Source organism: Cloeon dipterum, chromosome 2, assembly GCF_949628265.1.
Source record: "Cloeon dipterum chromosome 2, ieCloDipt1.1, whole genome shotgun sequence".
Lineage (NCBI taxonomy): Eukaryota > Metazoa > Arthropoda > Insecta > Ephemeroptera > Baetidae > Cloeon > Cloeon dipterum.
Window position 1 is genome coordinate 12,868,877 of NC_088787.1, and position 12,167 is coordinate 12,881,043.

At 37.7% G+C, this 12,167-nt stretch overlaps 1 protein-coding gene across 1 annotated transcript in view; it reads left to right on the forward strand.

Moving 5' to 3' along the window:
• The first annotated feature begins 5,270 nt into the window (after positions 1-5,270).
• Positions 5,271-12,167, forward strand: part of LOC135935424 (uncharacterized protein CG3556) — a 30,358-nt gene continuing 23,461 nt past the window's right edge. The window contains exon 1 of the mRNA XM_065477714.1: positions 5,271-5,403. The gene's annotated coding sequence lies outside the window, so the exon portion shown is untranslated. The remainder of the gene's footprint in view (positions 5,404-12,167) is intronic.

A 12,167-nucleotide genomic window follows, 5' to 3' on the forward strand; every position in this document is an offset into this window, starting at 1 on the left:
GGCAACTGGTTCTTCGCAGAAAGTGCACTTTTCCATCTTGGTTAGCAAGCAGCGTAAACGTGTACTTCAACTTCAGGGAAGCTGGTGAGAATGAAAAGAATTTTCCCAATGCTCTTCCTTTTTTCCTTTATAATACAACAGCATATGAGAGTGGTGGGATTTACTTAAATATTTGTTTTATATTGGAATAACTTTTGTTGCATGCGTATAAATATAGTAATTGTGATGAAAAATATTAATTTGGTATATTTACTTGGGGTATCAGAAACAATCACTTAATTGATGGGCACCAGAACAATAAAATAATTAAATATAATGCGTTTCTTTTATGCTTAAATGTAATATAATGTTTCTTGGTTTTGAGTATTGCTCTATGTAAATATCTTTGAAGGCAAATGCACATATTAGAAATAAATATTTAGCTTTGATTGTGACTGGACACACACTTTATGGTTTTGTTCTCTTGTTTGCTAGGGCATTAGTTTTGTCCTAAGAAAATCATCTTTTACTAAATTAATCGATTCACCAAAGTAATTTAGGACTAAATTTTAATTCAATTTATAGATGGCTTCTGCCGTATTGGTGAACTACAATGAATTACTTGTTACTCGTTTCTCTTTTCGTTTACATTTAGAGATATATGCGAACCATAGCGAAAAAAATCTACAAGTCGATTAATTATCATTTGTTCCTGTGTCTACCATCCTTATAGCTTTACAGGAAAATTTCACCCAGAAGTCATGTGATGCATCACATGTTATGAGTAGATGAGATGGAAAATCTACAGTTTTGGTGATTGTAAAAGTTTGTTCTGCTGGATATAAAAAAAGCAAAAGGTTAACATATTAAAATGAATGTTTTAACTACGGTTTTCTTTTGAAGAAATTAATGAAAATTTTGAATTTTAATTTACCTTTATAGCACACATTTATTCAATTAATAATGACACACAATAATATTCTATGATTAATATAGTTTTTTGTTGCTGCTAATAATCATAATATGATTATAGAACTGAATGAAATAGCGCTAAGAGTTCCTTGATGACAGAGCATAAATTTTGTTTTCTCTTTCGTATTCCAAAAATAGTATGAATTCAAAGTTTTGATGAACTGCCGCTAGGTCAGAATGGTTTATTTTATTTCATTTCAATTTGAGGCGATTGTAACTTAATTTGTGTTCGTGGCATTAATGCCACGAACACAATAAATTTGCTGCCTTGACAGAAACGTCCTCAGATTACTCAAAATTACCCTAAATTTGACAGTAGGATTGCATCACCATTATATTAGGCACACAAGCCACAAACAAGAAGTGCAAAAATGAAAATAAATCACGGAAAGTACGGGAAATCTCGTTTTATTTGTATTTGCACTTTTTTAGTATTTTGGTTAATTATCATAAAATATATATGTTTCTTTTAACTGTGGGTATGTCTACTGATAAGCACAAGTTTTCAACTTGAAATATAAGATTTATTCTCAGAATACAACGCACTGTACTGGCAGAAAAAATAAAATTGTCACACATTAGAGTCTCGCATTGGCTTTAGCGCCTTGTAGAGAAGGAGAAACTGTGCCGCAGAACATATATCTTCTTGGCTGGTGTAGCATAATCATTCTATTATACTCTTTCTCAAGACGGGGAATCCAACGAGACATCACATCCCTCGCACTATTATCTAGTTAAAACAATATTTATTACACAACCATTTATCATTGTTAACAATAAATTGTTTCAAAGTTTGATTTTATTGCTGATCTCAGCATGCACGGTAACTTTACCACGTGGATCCATAAGAAATGACAAAAAACATATTTTGGGAACAGAGGGTAAATCTATTTATTGGTTCAGTATTTTAAGAAGCATAATCGACTGTCTTAGTGCACATTAAAAGGGGCTGGGAGTCGCATTCAGAGCGACCACGATCTGCCGATCAAATTTTTAACACTGCAATTTTTAAATTGGGTGAAAGTATTATAGTTGTTCGCGTTTCATACCAATATGAGGATATTTTGAAAACTTGAAGACTCTTTATCTGCACCTTTTAAAACTAAAATAATTTTTATTGCAAAATTATATTTCGCAAAATTGGTTAAAAATTCTATATATTATGCCAACCCGAATCCACATGAAATTAAAAAAATAGTACATAACTGAATTTTTAAATTTTTGAAAGCATTGGCGTTTTTGATAGTATTTTTAGATTGTTGGAGAAAAAAATCATAGTTTTGAGAGATACACATATTTTATTACAGTAGCGCAGTGGATGCAAAAATGATAAAAGACTCAAAAGCACAACTAAAATAACGTACAAATACATAGTGAACCCAACTGATGACGAACTTCTCCGTCTATTTAAATTAAACGCCACGTGTATTTGTCGTCCATGCACGAAAGCGGCGATCTTCTTCCCTGGTTTCGACGCGCGTCCGCACACCGCCTACAGTCGTCGAAGAACTGACCGCACGTAGGGCAGTTCACGAGTGTTGGGTTTGTTTCATTTATCTGATCTTGAGACGACGTAAAGAATCCACAGTCGTTACATTTGCAAACCAATAACCAATTGCATTTAGAGCAGTAGTTTCCCTGTGGTTGTTGCGACTCCAGTGGTTCCTCACGCTCTTCACACATTGCAGCTTCAGGCAACGGAAAATACCCACTGTCGGGATGATATTGGTAATGCGACGATGAGTGGCACCTAGGGCAGTTGCATAGAACGTTTCCGATTTCGACTGGGTCATCGCCATACACAAAGTCCATATTGCGTGCCCGGTGACGCATACTTCTTAAATACCCGCAGTCCGGGTCTTGACAATTAGAGGAAAAACAGTAGTCAGTGCTCGGCGAATTATTATCAGTCGGGGCTTGGTTTGTCGAGGAAATTGGCTCGTTGTTGTTGTCATCATCTGATTGATTTGAGAATGACGGATCAGCAGCACTTTGGTGGTTTCTCATGCTAGTTTCTGGCGCCGACAAGTTGTTATACATAGCAAGTGGATGACATCCTGAGGCTCGGTGAAATGACGATGGCACTGCTGGCGCAGAGTGGTCGGATGAAATACCTTCCCTTTCCCTCCAATAATCAAATTCATCTGGAATCAAGAACATTTCATTCAGATCTGGTTGGCGTATGGGTTCAAGCCGCCTCTTTCGGCCATCAATCCAGTTGCTCTCTCCAGCTAACAGCTCATCATCCATTGTACGGAAAAAGGATTGTCTGCCTTCGTACTGAAAATTGTCAGATTGGCTAGTCGAAGGCATTGGGAAAGGCTCCCTGTCGAATTGCTTGCTGTTCAAAACGTAATCTGCGATAGACCTTATCTGCAATAGACTTTCGATCAACAGACGTTCCACGTCGAATTCCTTAAAAGCGTTAGGATCCTGAGAATCTTGTACTCGACAGGTCAAGGGAATAGGCTCCTGGTCGACTGCAGCCCCAACGTCTTCTTTTTCTTCACTAGATTGCTCAGTCTCAGATGTACTTGGGATTGCCAAATCAGCGTGGACACTTGTGCTGCGAGCGGGAGTAGAAAGATGATCCAGCGAATCTTCGGCTCTGCTGGACGAGGGAATTGGAATAGGATCCGAGTGAGGAACTGCGGATTGGGTCTCTTCAAAAATTTCATTACCCTCTGCTGACGATGAACTGCTGCTGGCTACTGGACTTGGAATATCCTGACCTGGTAGAACGATTTCCCAGTCCGAGGAGTTTGAGGAATTTCTTCTAATTCCAGGTTCAGCGATGGGAACATCGGGATTCTCGGTGGAGTTGCACTTTTCCATCTTGAGAAAATATGAGCACAAAAGCAGCCTTGAGCGTTTGGATGAGCTAGTGAGACTATGATAAATGCCCTAACGGTGCATCTATTTATTCAAAGACGTGCATAGTGTGTTACACTTATATTGCATATAATGAAATAACACATCTTCTGTGTGTTGTCAATTTATTTGTAATTAGAAAACCTTAGTCGATATAGCCTTGTCATAGCGCCTCAGCGCGGCACCACGCGCCAGGCTCATATATATATATATATATATATATATATATATATATGTGTGTGTGTGTGTGTGTGTGTGTGTGTGTGTGTGTGTGTGTGTGTGTGTGTGTGTGTGTGTGTGTGTGTGTGTGTGTGTGTGTGATTAATAACTATTGACGGAGAAAACAAAACCAATCTCATTGTTCAGTTAAACACACTTTTAACAATAATGTACATTGTCAAATTCTTGGCTTTTATTTGCATATGGAGATATTTTCATTTAAAATTAACTCAAATTACTCAAATCTTTTTTTCTTTTTTGTAGATAACTGATCAAGTAATAATAATAAAATTCAATGAGATATCCTCATCTCTATATATAGTTGCTTTGGGGACACTCTTGCTTGCTTTGTTCTTTTATTTGGTAGAGCAAATAAAATATGATCTATGTCTAGTTGTTTGTAAAAATGCATATGATTTTCGAAAATTGAAGAAAGATTAATGAAAATTTAAAAATATATCTCACAAACTTTACTACCAAATTGATGATTTTAATGATGTTTTATTTGTTCTATTTATAACCGGGTGAGGCACCAATAGGATTCGACATAATTGAATGAACTAACTGGGTGCAAGAATTAAACATGCATTTTACTCATTTTTAGACACATTCATTTCTATTCGACCTCTCTTGAAATTAAAATATCAAGGACATGCGAAGTTCCCCTGTCCTCTTTGTCTTTTCGGTTGTGTTCTGCGCAATATGTGCAGTCCAACAGAGATTAAGAATTGCTTCTCTGCAGCTAAAACTGTAGCATGAATTTTTTCTCTTGAAGCTCAAGTACAGCAGGTATGCCTCCGGGGCCGAAACTATTAATATAGTTGTTTCGTAATTGATTAGTTTTGCAATATTCACGCATGAGTATTTTTCAATTCAGGTTCTTGACACTTTTTAAACAAAACCAATCGCAAAACACGTTATACCTGAATTTCATTTTTGAAAAACAGAAACATTACAAAATAGATAAGCACGACAAGAAAAATGCATACTGTTTTATTTTCAAAAACAAAGCTCGCGCTAGCCTGTCATTAAAAAATGATAAATCGAGCTTTTAATCAGCCGCTAACACAGTCATCTGGCAGCTCGGAAAAAGACAAAAGGAAATAAATAAATAAATGCGGCGCTATCTCAACGCGCGGATGATTGAGTGTGACACAGAGCGGCAGCTATGCGGGTTGCATAGAGATAGGGGCTGGTGGCGCGTGCGCGGCGCCGGGGGTGCAGGCGGGCGGGCCAAGGCTCGGTGGTGCAGTCGAGTCAGTCGGTCGGGCAGCTCGCACAGGGTGTGCCACACGAGCAGGTGCGTGCATACCGTCGGTCAAATCCGCTCCCTTCGACTCCATGCAGTAGCCACCCCGTCGGGTAAGCTGCACTTACGCATTTTTTATTTTATTTAGTTTTCATGCAGCGATTGCTTTGCGCTGGATCCTGTGTCGCGCTTTAGCGGCGTCGCTGTGCCCTTTTGATCTCTCGCCCGCGAAGACCGTTTAAGTGGTGGATTTGGTTTTTCATCGTTGTTTATTTCTCGCGCTGCGTTATTGTGAGGATTGCCATTTTTTTGCCCTTCTTACTGTCTGAACCGCCGCATTTTCTGCCGCTTCGTCTTCTTATTTTTTTACCTTGGCCGAGTTAGGAAGACTTGTCGAAGAATTTTTTTAAAATCACATTGAATTATGCAATTGGAATGTTAATGGTGGAAACTAAGAAGAAAAGCTTCAATGATTAAAAAGCAATCAAAAAAAAAATATTTAGGCAGGAGTCAATATTTGTGGGCTTTACCAACAATTATATTAGACCCTTAATCTGACTGTGAGCACCATTTTTTTAAGTTATAGAATTGAAAGTTCATAATTGACATTTTTGTTAGTAAGCATCTAATTTTCAAAGCTTCGAAGTGCAATAATTGAAAAACCAAGCAACTCATTAATTAACATTCAGATTTTGCCAATTTTCTGCTAAAATTGTTTTGGCTTTGGAATTTGAGCTTCAAATTCTAATAAAGTTAAAACATACGATATTTAAAAAAAATGTATTTCTCAGATTATTTGCCAAATTAATTTAAAACATAAAATTGGAAATTATTAGAGGAAGGAAAAATAATTAATTAACAAATTTTAACGCAGTATACTATAAGTAAAATGCACAAACTGACAAGATCGTCGAGTGAGCTGTGTGAAAATATCGGGAACCCCTGATTTTGAATGTACAGCAAGGGCTGCTAATGCTTTTCTCCAAACTTCATTTTTAATACATTAGAATGTGCCCCCTGTATCTAGATTTTTGGCCTGATCACATTAATTGAGTGAACAAACAGACCAACTTGTGAAGCACAGCTATTTTCGCTACGAATGTTCAATTCGCGCATTTTATTTCCTCCGTTGCCTCGATCCGATCGGAAATTATCATTTTTCATTTATTGCTGAATAGTAATTTTTTTATTGTTTTTTATTTTACTACTTAAAGGCCGTAGACTGCTATCATAGCTAAATAAATAGTTTTTTTTCTATTTTTCATTTAGTTATTGATCTTGAGCAAGTTAGCGACCTAGAAATTATTTTTTGTAACAATGACAACATTGATGATTAAACAGTAAACAAGAATTGCTTAAGATAAATAATAGTAAAATATCCTCACAGTGTTATCAGCATGAAATAAAAGAAAACGAAGACGCAGAAATAGTTGAGCGCGATAACCATTATCTCTTTACTCGTCATGAATCCGCCTGATGGCGTAGCAACAAAATTATAATCCCCTTATCTTTATAACAGAAACTACGCTGCAAATACTTTTTGAGGCGTTGGAAAACCTTGCTAACACAGCAGGCATTTGCGAGTGGCTCGAATTTATAATCCGAGAGCGACTACACCATTAAATAAAACACGGCGCGTGCGATGAGAAGCTGCGGAGGACGCGAGCGCCAAACTCCAAAAGTGGTATTATACGTGCGTAATTGGAATTCCAGCAGGCCTGCGGAGGAGGGCTCAGTTATTTGCGTGTCAGAAGTGAAAATGAAACGGCCAATTGTGCGCCGAAAACAAATTAATCCACGGGGTGAAATTGGAATTCCAGCACACTCGACTGCCTGAAATGCCGGGCCACGTTAGTTTTTCTTCTTTTTCTTTCTGTGCAAATGCAGCAATGAAAGCCGCGCGGCTAAATCCACCCTTTTGCGTGGATAATTCAGTGAAAATTCACATTAGGCTAAAAGAGTGCGCGTGTTTCCGCAGACAATTACTCTTTATCGCCCCGTGAATGAAACACTCCGATGAATTTCAAATTAAGCTGTAAAAACTCGTAGAAATTTGGAGAAGTGCCAACGTGGAAGCAATTATAAAAAAGTGGTTCATTCAAAGACAATAATTTGTTGTGTATTATTCAGACAATGTTTTATTCGTTAACTGGCACGCCATAGTAAAATTTTGTGTCATCATCTGAAAGGAAATTGCCAAACGTTATGAACAATTTATTAAATCATGAATAATATGTTTTGCAGTGCAATATTAATTTAGCTGTTAATTTTAGTGAGTTGTCTTTGGTTTTTCAAATGAAGTGTCTGAAAACAACTATAAATCCGAATCCTATTTAACAAAATTTTGTGGTCTGTGGTTTGTGAAAATAATTAATCCTTTTTTTATTTATCCAAAAAGATACCATTTTTCAGTTTGGCAGAAAGTGTTTGTTCACTATAATGTAAAAATTACACAAAATTCAGACTAGATTTTGCCGAAAACTGACGCGGTGACTTGGACAATTAAATCTTGAATGATAATTAAATTTCCAGGGCATATTTTAAATATAATTTTTTTAACATTTTTCACAAATCCACTTTATTTTTGGAAATGTGTGAAAATAGAATGCTTTAAAATAATTGCTGATATCACACAAATCAAGCCAAGTTTTCGTATCTTGCGCTTCTTTATTGTCAGCAGAATCTAGAGTGAAAATAATTTTTTTGGGAAAAAAATCGAAAGGTTTAAGTTCAAGTAGGGATTCCTGTCATGAAAGTTAACAACGCAAACTTTTGGCTGCGAGGCTGCCATAGTTGGTTCATTGGCAGTCAAGTTGCAGATTTTGCCGCATGTGCGGTGGTGCATCGCAATCGGCGCAAAGGTCGTGGCGGCGGCGTCGGGTCGGTGCCGCGGAGCGACCTCGGCAGGCGCACTGACAAGCGACTCCCTAATGAACGCTTTAATCAGCCGCACACATGCCCTGCTAAAATAAACATTCTGCACGGCACATTTTTGTTCGCATTAATTGGGCCGCCGCTGCCGCCGCCACCGCATTCGTCGCGTCGGTGTTTTGGTCTGAAAGTCGCTGCCAGCGCCGTTGTCGCCTAATTGTTTTCCTCAAAAGCAGTTTCACGAAAATTCGCTCCCCATATATATTTTTTCGTCAAATGCTGCTGCTGTTTCATTAGCTCCAGTTATGCTTGGTGGCAAAAGCAGGAATTTGCATACAAAACGAAGGCGCTGCTGAATAATGCAGCAGTTTTGAGGAGACGGGCTCTTTTTTACTACCCTCTTTATTTGAGAAAGCCTTAGCATTTTGGGAGCTTTCAACTTCTGTGCTTTTGCGCAGCGCAGTTAGGGATCAAAAGCAAACAATTTTTTAAAAACGGAAATGAGGAAATAAATATATATTCGAGAGGGTGTACAGGGTGTTCGCTAAGTAGCATAAAAATTAATAATTTATTCCATTTCAAAAGATTTTTTGTGAAAGCTACATTTAATTTGAAAAAGGTTGAATTATTGCCTTTTTATTGTTCCCGTCATTTCAGATAATAATATTATTAAATGTTCTGGTTGTACGTACACCATTTTCAAAGGTGACTTATTTATGTTATTTTTTATTATCCTAAATCTTGCTTCCAATCACATTTTTTTATGAAAACTAAAAAATTATATAAAATCGAAAAGATGCTTCCCAAATGAAAATGATTGTTGTTGTTGTTGTATCTGTTAGTTTCTACTAAAGTGGCACTCAAGAGTCCTGACTGTTCTTATTCGTTTTCACATGCACTCTCGTATTTTTGCAAAATAAACCACGTGCTTTAATTCAACGCTGATGGCACTGAGATATGTTTCTTAAAATTTTTTATTTCTGAGCGATTTAGATGCAGTTCTCTGAATGAATTGTTGATTAGATGATGAATTGTTGCCTCACGCTGATTAAACAAATTCAGTGAAATTTTTTTATTGCTACTTGATCAGTTGCTGCGTTGCCATCGCACAAAGCCCCACGGCATAAAGTTTGCGCAGTCCGTATAACAAAAAGGAATAAAAACTTGAATGATTTTCTTAACGCAATGATTTCCTCAAACTTTTTATATCGCCCTGATTGCTAAATTATTTTACCATGCAATCAGGAGCAAGACGGCGGAGGTTCATAAAATTGTTGTGATCAAGTTGCAATCCATGAACAAGGAAACAAATTGGAATCACGCCTAATACGCAGAAAGCAACCAAAGACAGCAGCCCAAAGAAGAACCGTGAAACCCGAGACTTTAGGTCATAAAAAGAATAAATGTATTTAAGAAAAGAAAGAAATACGCACGCAGGTTCCACGCAGTTGATTTTAATTTAAATAATAAATAAATGTGTCAACAAATAAAATTCCCCTTGAGGACGCGCCTACAGTCAGGAGTAGATTGCGCACCGAGCTCAGAAGAAATGCTCGAAATAAATACTTGATCAATAATTTGTATGATACTGTGGTAGTCCTTGTCACGTAACCGAATTTTAATTAAGGGAAAAGGCTGAAGCGCTCCAGCGATCAGCGAATGATTGCCACAAGAACAGCCTGAAAATGTAAATATGTAAAAATAAATATTTTTAAATATGTAAAATATGTAAAGGATATTATTACTTTAAAAAAGAAAAGAAAGATATTTTATGATCCAATATACAGAAGACGCAATAGCCAGACCTTTCTGTGATCGTGACGCGATGGTGTTCCGTCATTTTTGGAGCAACTTTTTGACGAGGGTTGCCAGATCAGCAGTGACATCCTGCCGCGTACGTTTTCGTTTCGTTTTTCGCCTGTATCAGCGCGACGGCAGAGAAGCTAGGTTAAATTTCGCTTTTTACTTGAGCAAGCGGAAAAAGCAACGAGCTCTGTGGGTTTCACTGTGATTCATCATTATTTGCGTAATGTTCCGAGGATCCTGCTGTAGATAAATTTTAATAACCGCGCTGCTAATTAAAAGCAAACACGTAATTAATCCTCCGTCTGGAAATACATAGAGATTCACATAATGCCAAGCAATTTCCCCTCGGGTTTCAAATTGTCCGCACGCCACCTTGCTCCTTTCAAAGCGACGCAGCCATTTCAATTCCATCCCATTTCCCAGTCGTCTAATTTTCATCGCGACGAAATATGCAAATTTCCGCTCGCGAACACTAATCCAATTTTTACGGCACAAAGTGCTCTAATAATTACAAAGAGACTCTTTTTGTATTCAAGCCACGCGCCCTGGCAAGATCAAAAAGAGGAGAAAAGAGGGTTTCGTGGAAAGGGGACTGACTACGCAAGACTGAAGATTAGCGCGCGTTGTAAAACAATATGTGTTTCGGCTTATTTGAATTTTAGTAAAATAGACAAGCTAGAATAATTTATTATTGTTCTGGCCGGAAATGCATCTTTCAATTAATTCAACATCAGCTGGTGGCTTACAATTAATAGATCGAGGTTTAAAGATTGTGAAATTCAGAAAAAAACCTTTGGTTGAGTTAGAGCCAGAATTTTCCCAGGCATATTACAGGATTTATTTTTTAGAACAGACAAAGCAAAGTTCGTGTGTTTCCGAATGAAGGTTTTCGTCTTCATCATCTGTTTAATAATTTTAAATTAATGTCTTGGTGTTTATTTAGCAGTTCATTATTCCAAATTCCCTAAGAGTTTGCTGCTCAAATAGAAACATGATGAATTACGATTAAAGTTTGTACAAAATTTCCATAAAATAATTAATCAGTACTGCAACCAGCAGGAATTTTCTGTTGTAATACGAAAAAAATGAACACAGAGGCAGTGTAAGACATTCACTTCCCCCAACAATATCAACATTCCTATTATTTAAATTTTAATAATTTGGTGGTTGACGCCAAATTATAATTATTAAAACATCAAAGGAACCGGATTTCCCCCCGCTATACCAATATGATAAATTGTTCCTGCTCTATCGGTTTGTAGGAGAGAACATATTTATAGATTCTCGCTGAGCAAATAAGCCAGAGAGATCCGATTTCGAAGCGCAGAGTGCCGCTCTCCTTCTCTCTCGCTGGCAAACACGAACGCGCGCGGAGCGAATGTAAGCACGGGCCAATAGGGTTAGCAACAGACCTTGCTACTGTGTGTGCCTCGAGTGTGCACAAGCATGGCTTCGCCTCTGCTTACTTATTAATATTGGCTTCGAAGCCAATTTTTATTATTGCTGCTCTCCGCCGGCAGCGAGCGAGCGCAGCGCGGAAAACACATCGCACAAACAGAGCAGAGTGTTTTCCGACTTACCGAAAAAGCTATAATATCGCAGAGGCCGCGGCAATTTATGGTGTGAGCGCGTCTCACCCTGTCATTTCGCTCCCGGCCGGCGAAATCTGATTACACTCGCTGATTATTAGCGCGCTTAGCCAAAACGGCCGTGAACGCACACACTAAGCATGCATATGAGCAACTGGCCTCTGATTCACCGGGTTTTCCGCTGTTTTCTCACCGAGGGGTGGAGTGTGAGCTGGAAAATTGCCGGTTCTCGGTTCTCGCGCTTTTAGGGGATCGCATCAACTTGGCTAAGGGAGAAAATATGACCAGTCATATATAGCAATCAAATGAAAATGAAACACGCAAATTAGAGGAATAAAAAGGATACGAAACTCTAAGCAGAATAACATTTTTGCATTTATAAAAAAGCTATCTGCAAATCGTTTTATTTTATTAAGTTTTTCCGACTTTAAACTCGATTAAACTCTATAAATAATACGACTTGACGACGCACAAATTTTGTTTGCTCGCCTGACTGACTGAGTAAACTTTTATCGCAAACTCAATAGCTAAATATTCTACAAACAACGTCATCTCTATCATATTTGTATCATGATTGAGTCGTGGGATTCATAAAAATAAATAAAATGAAT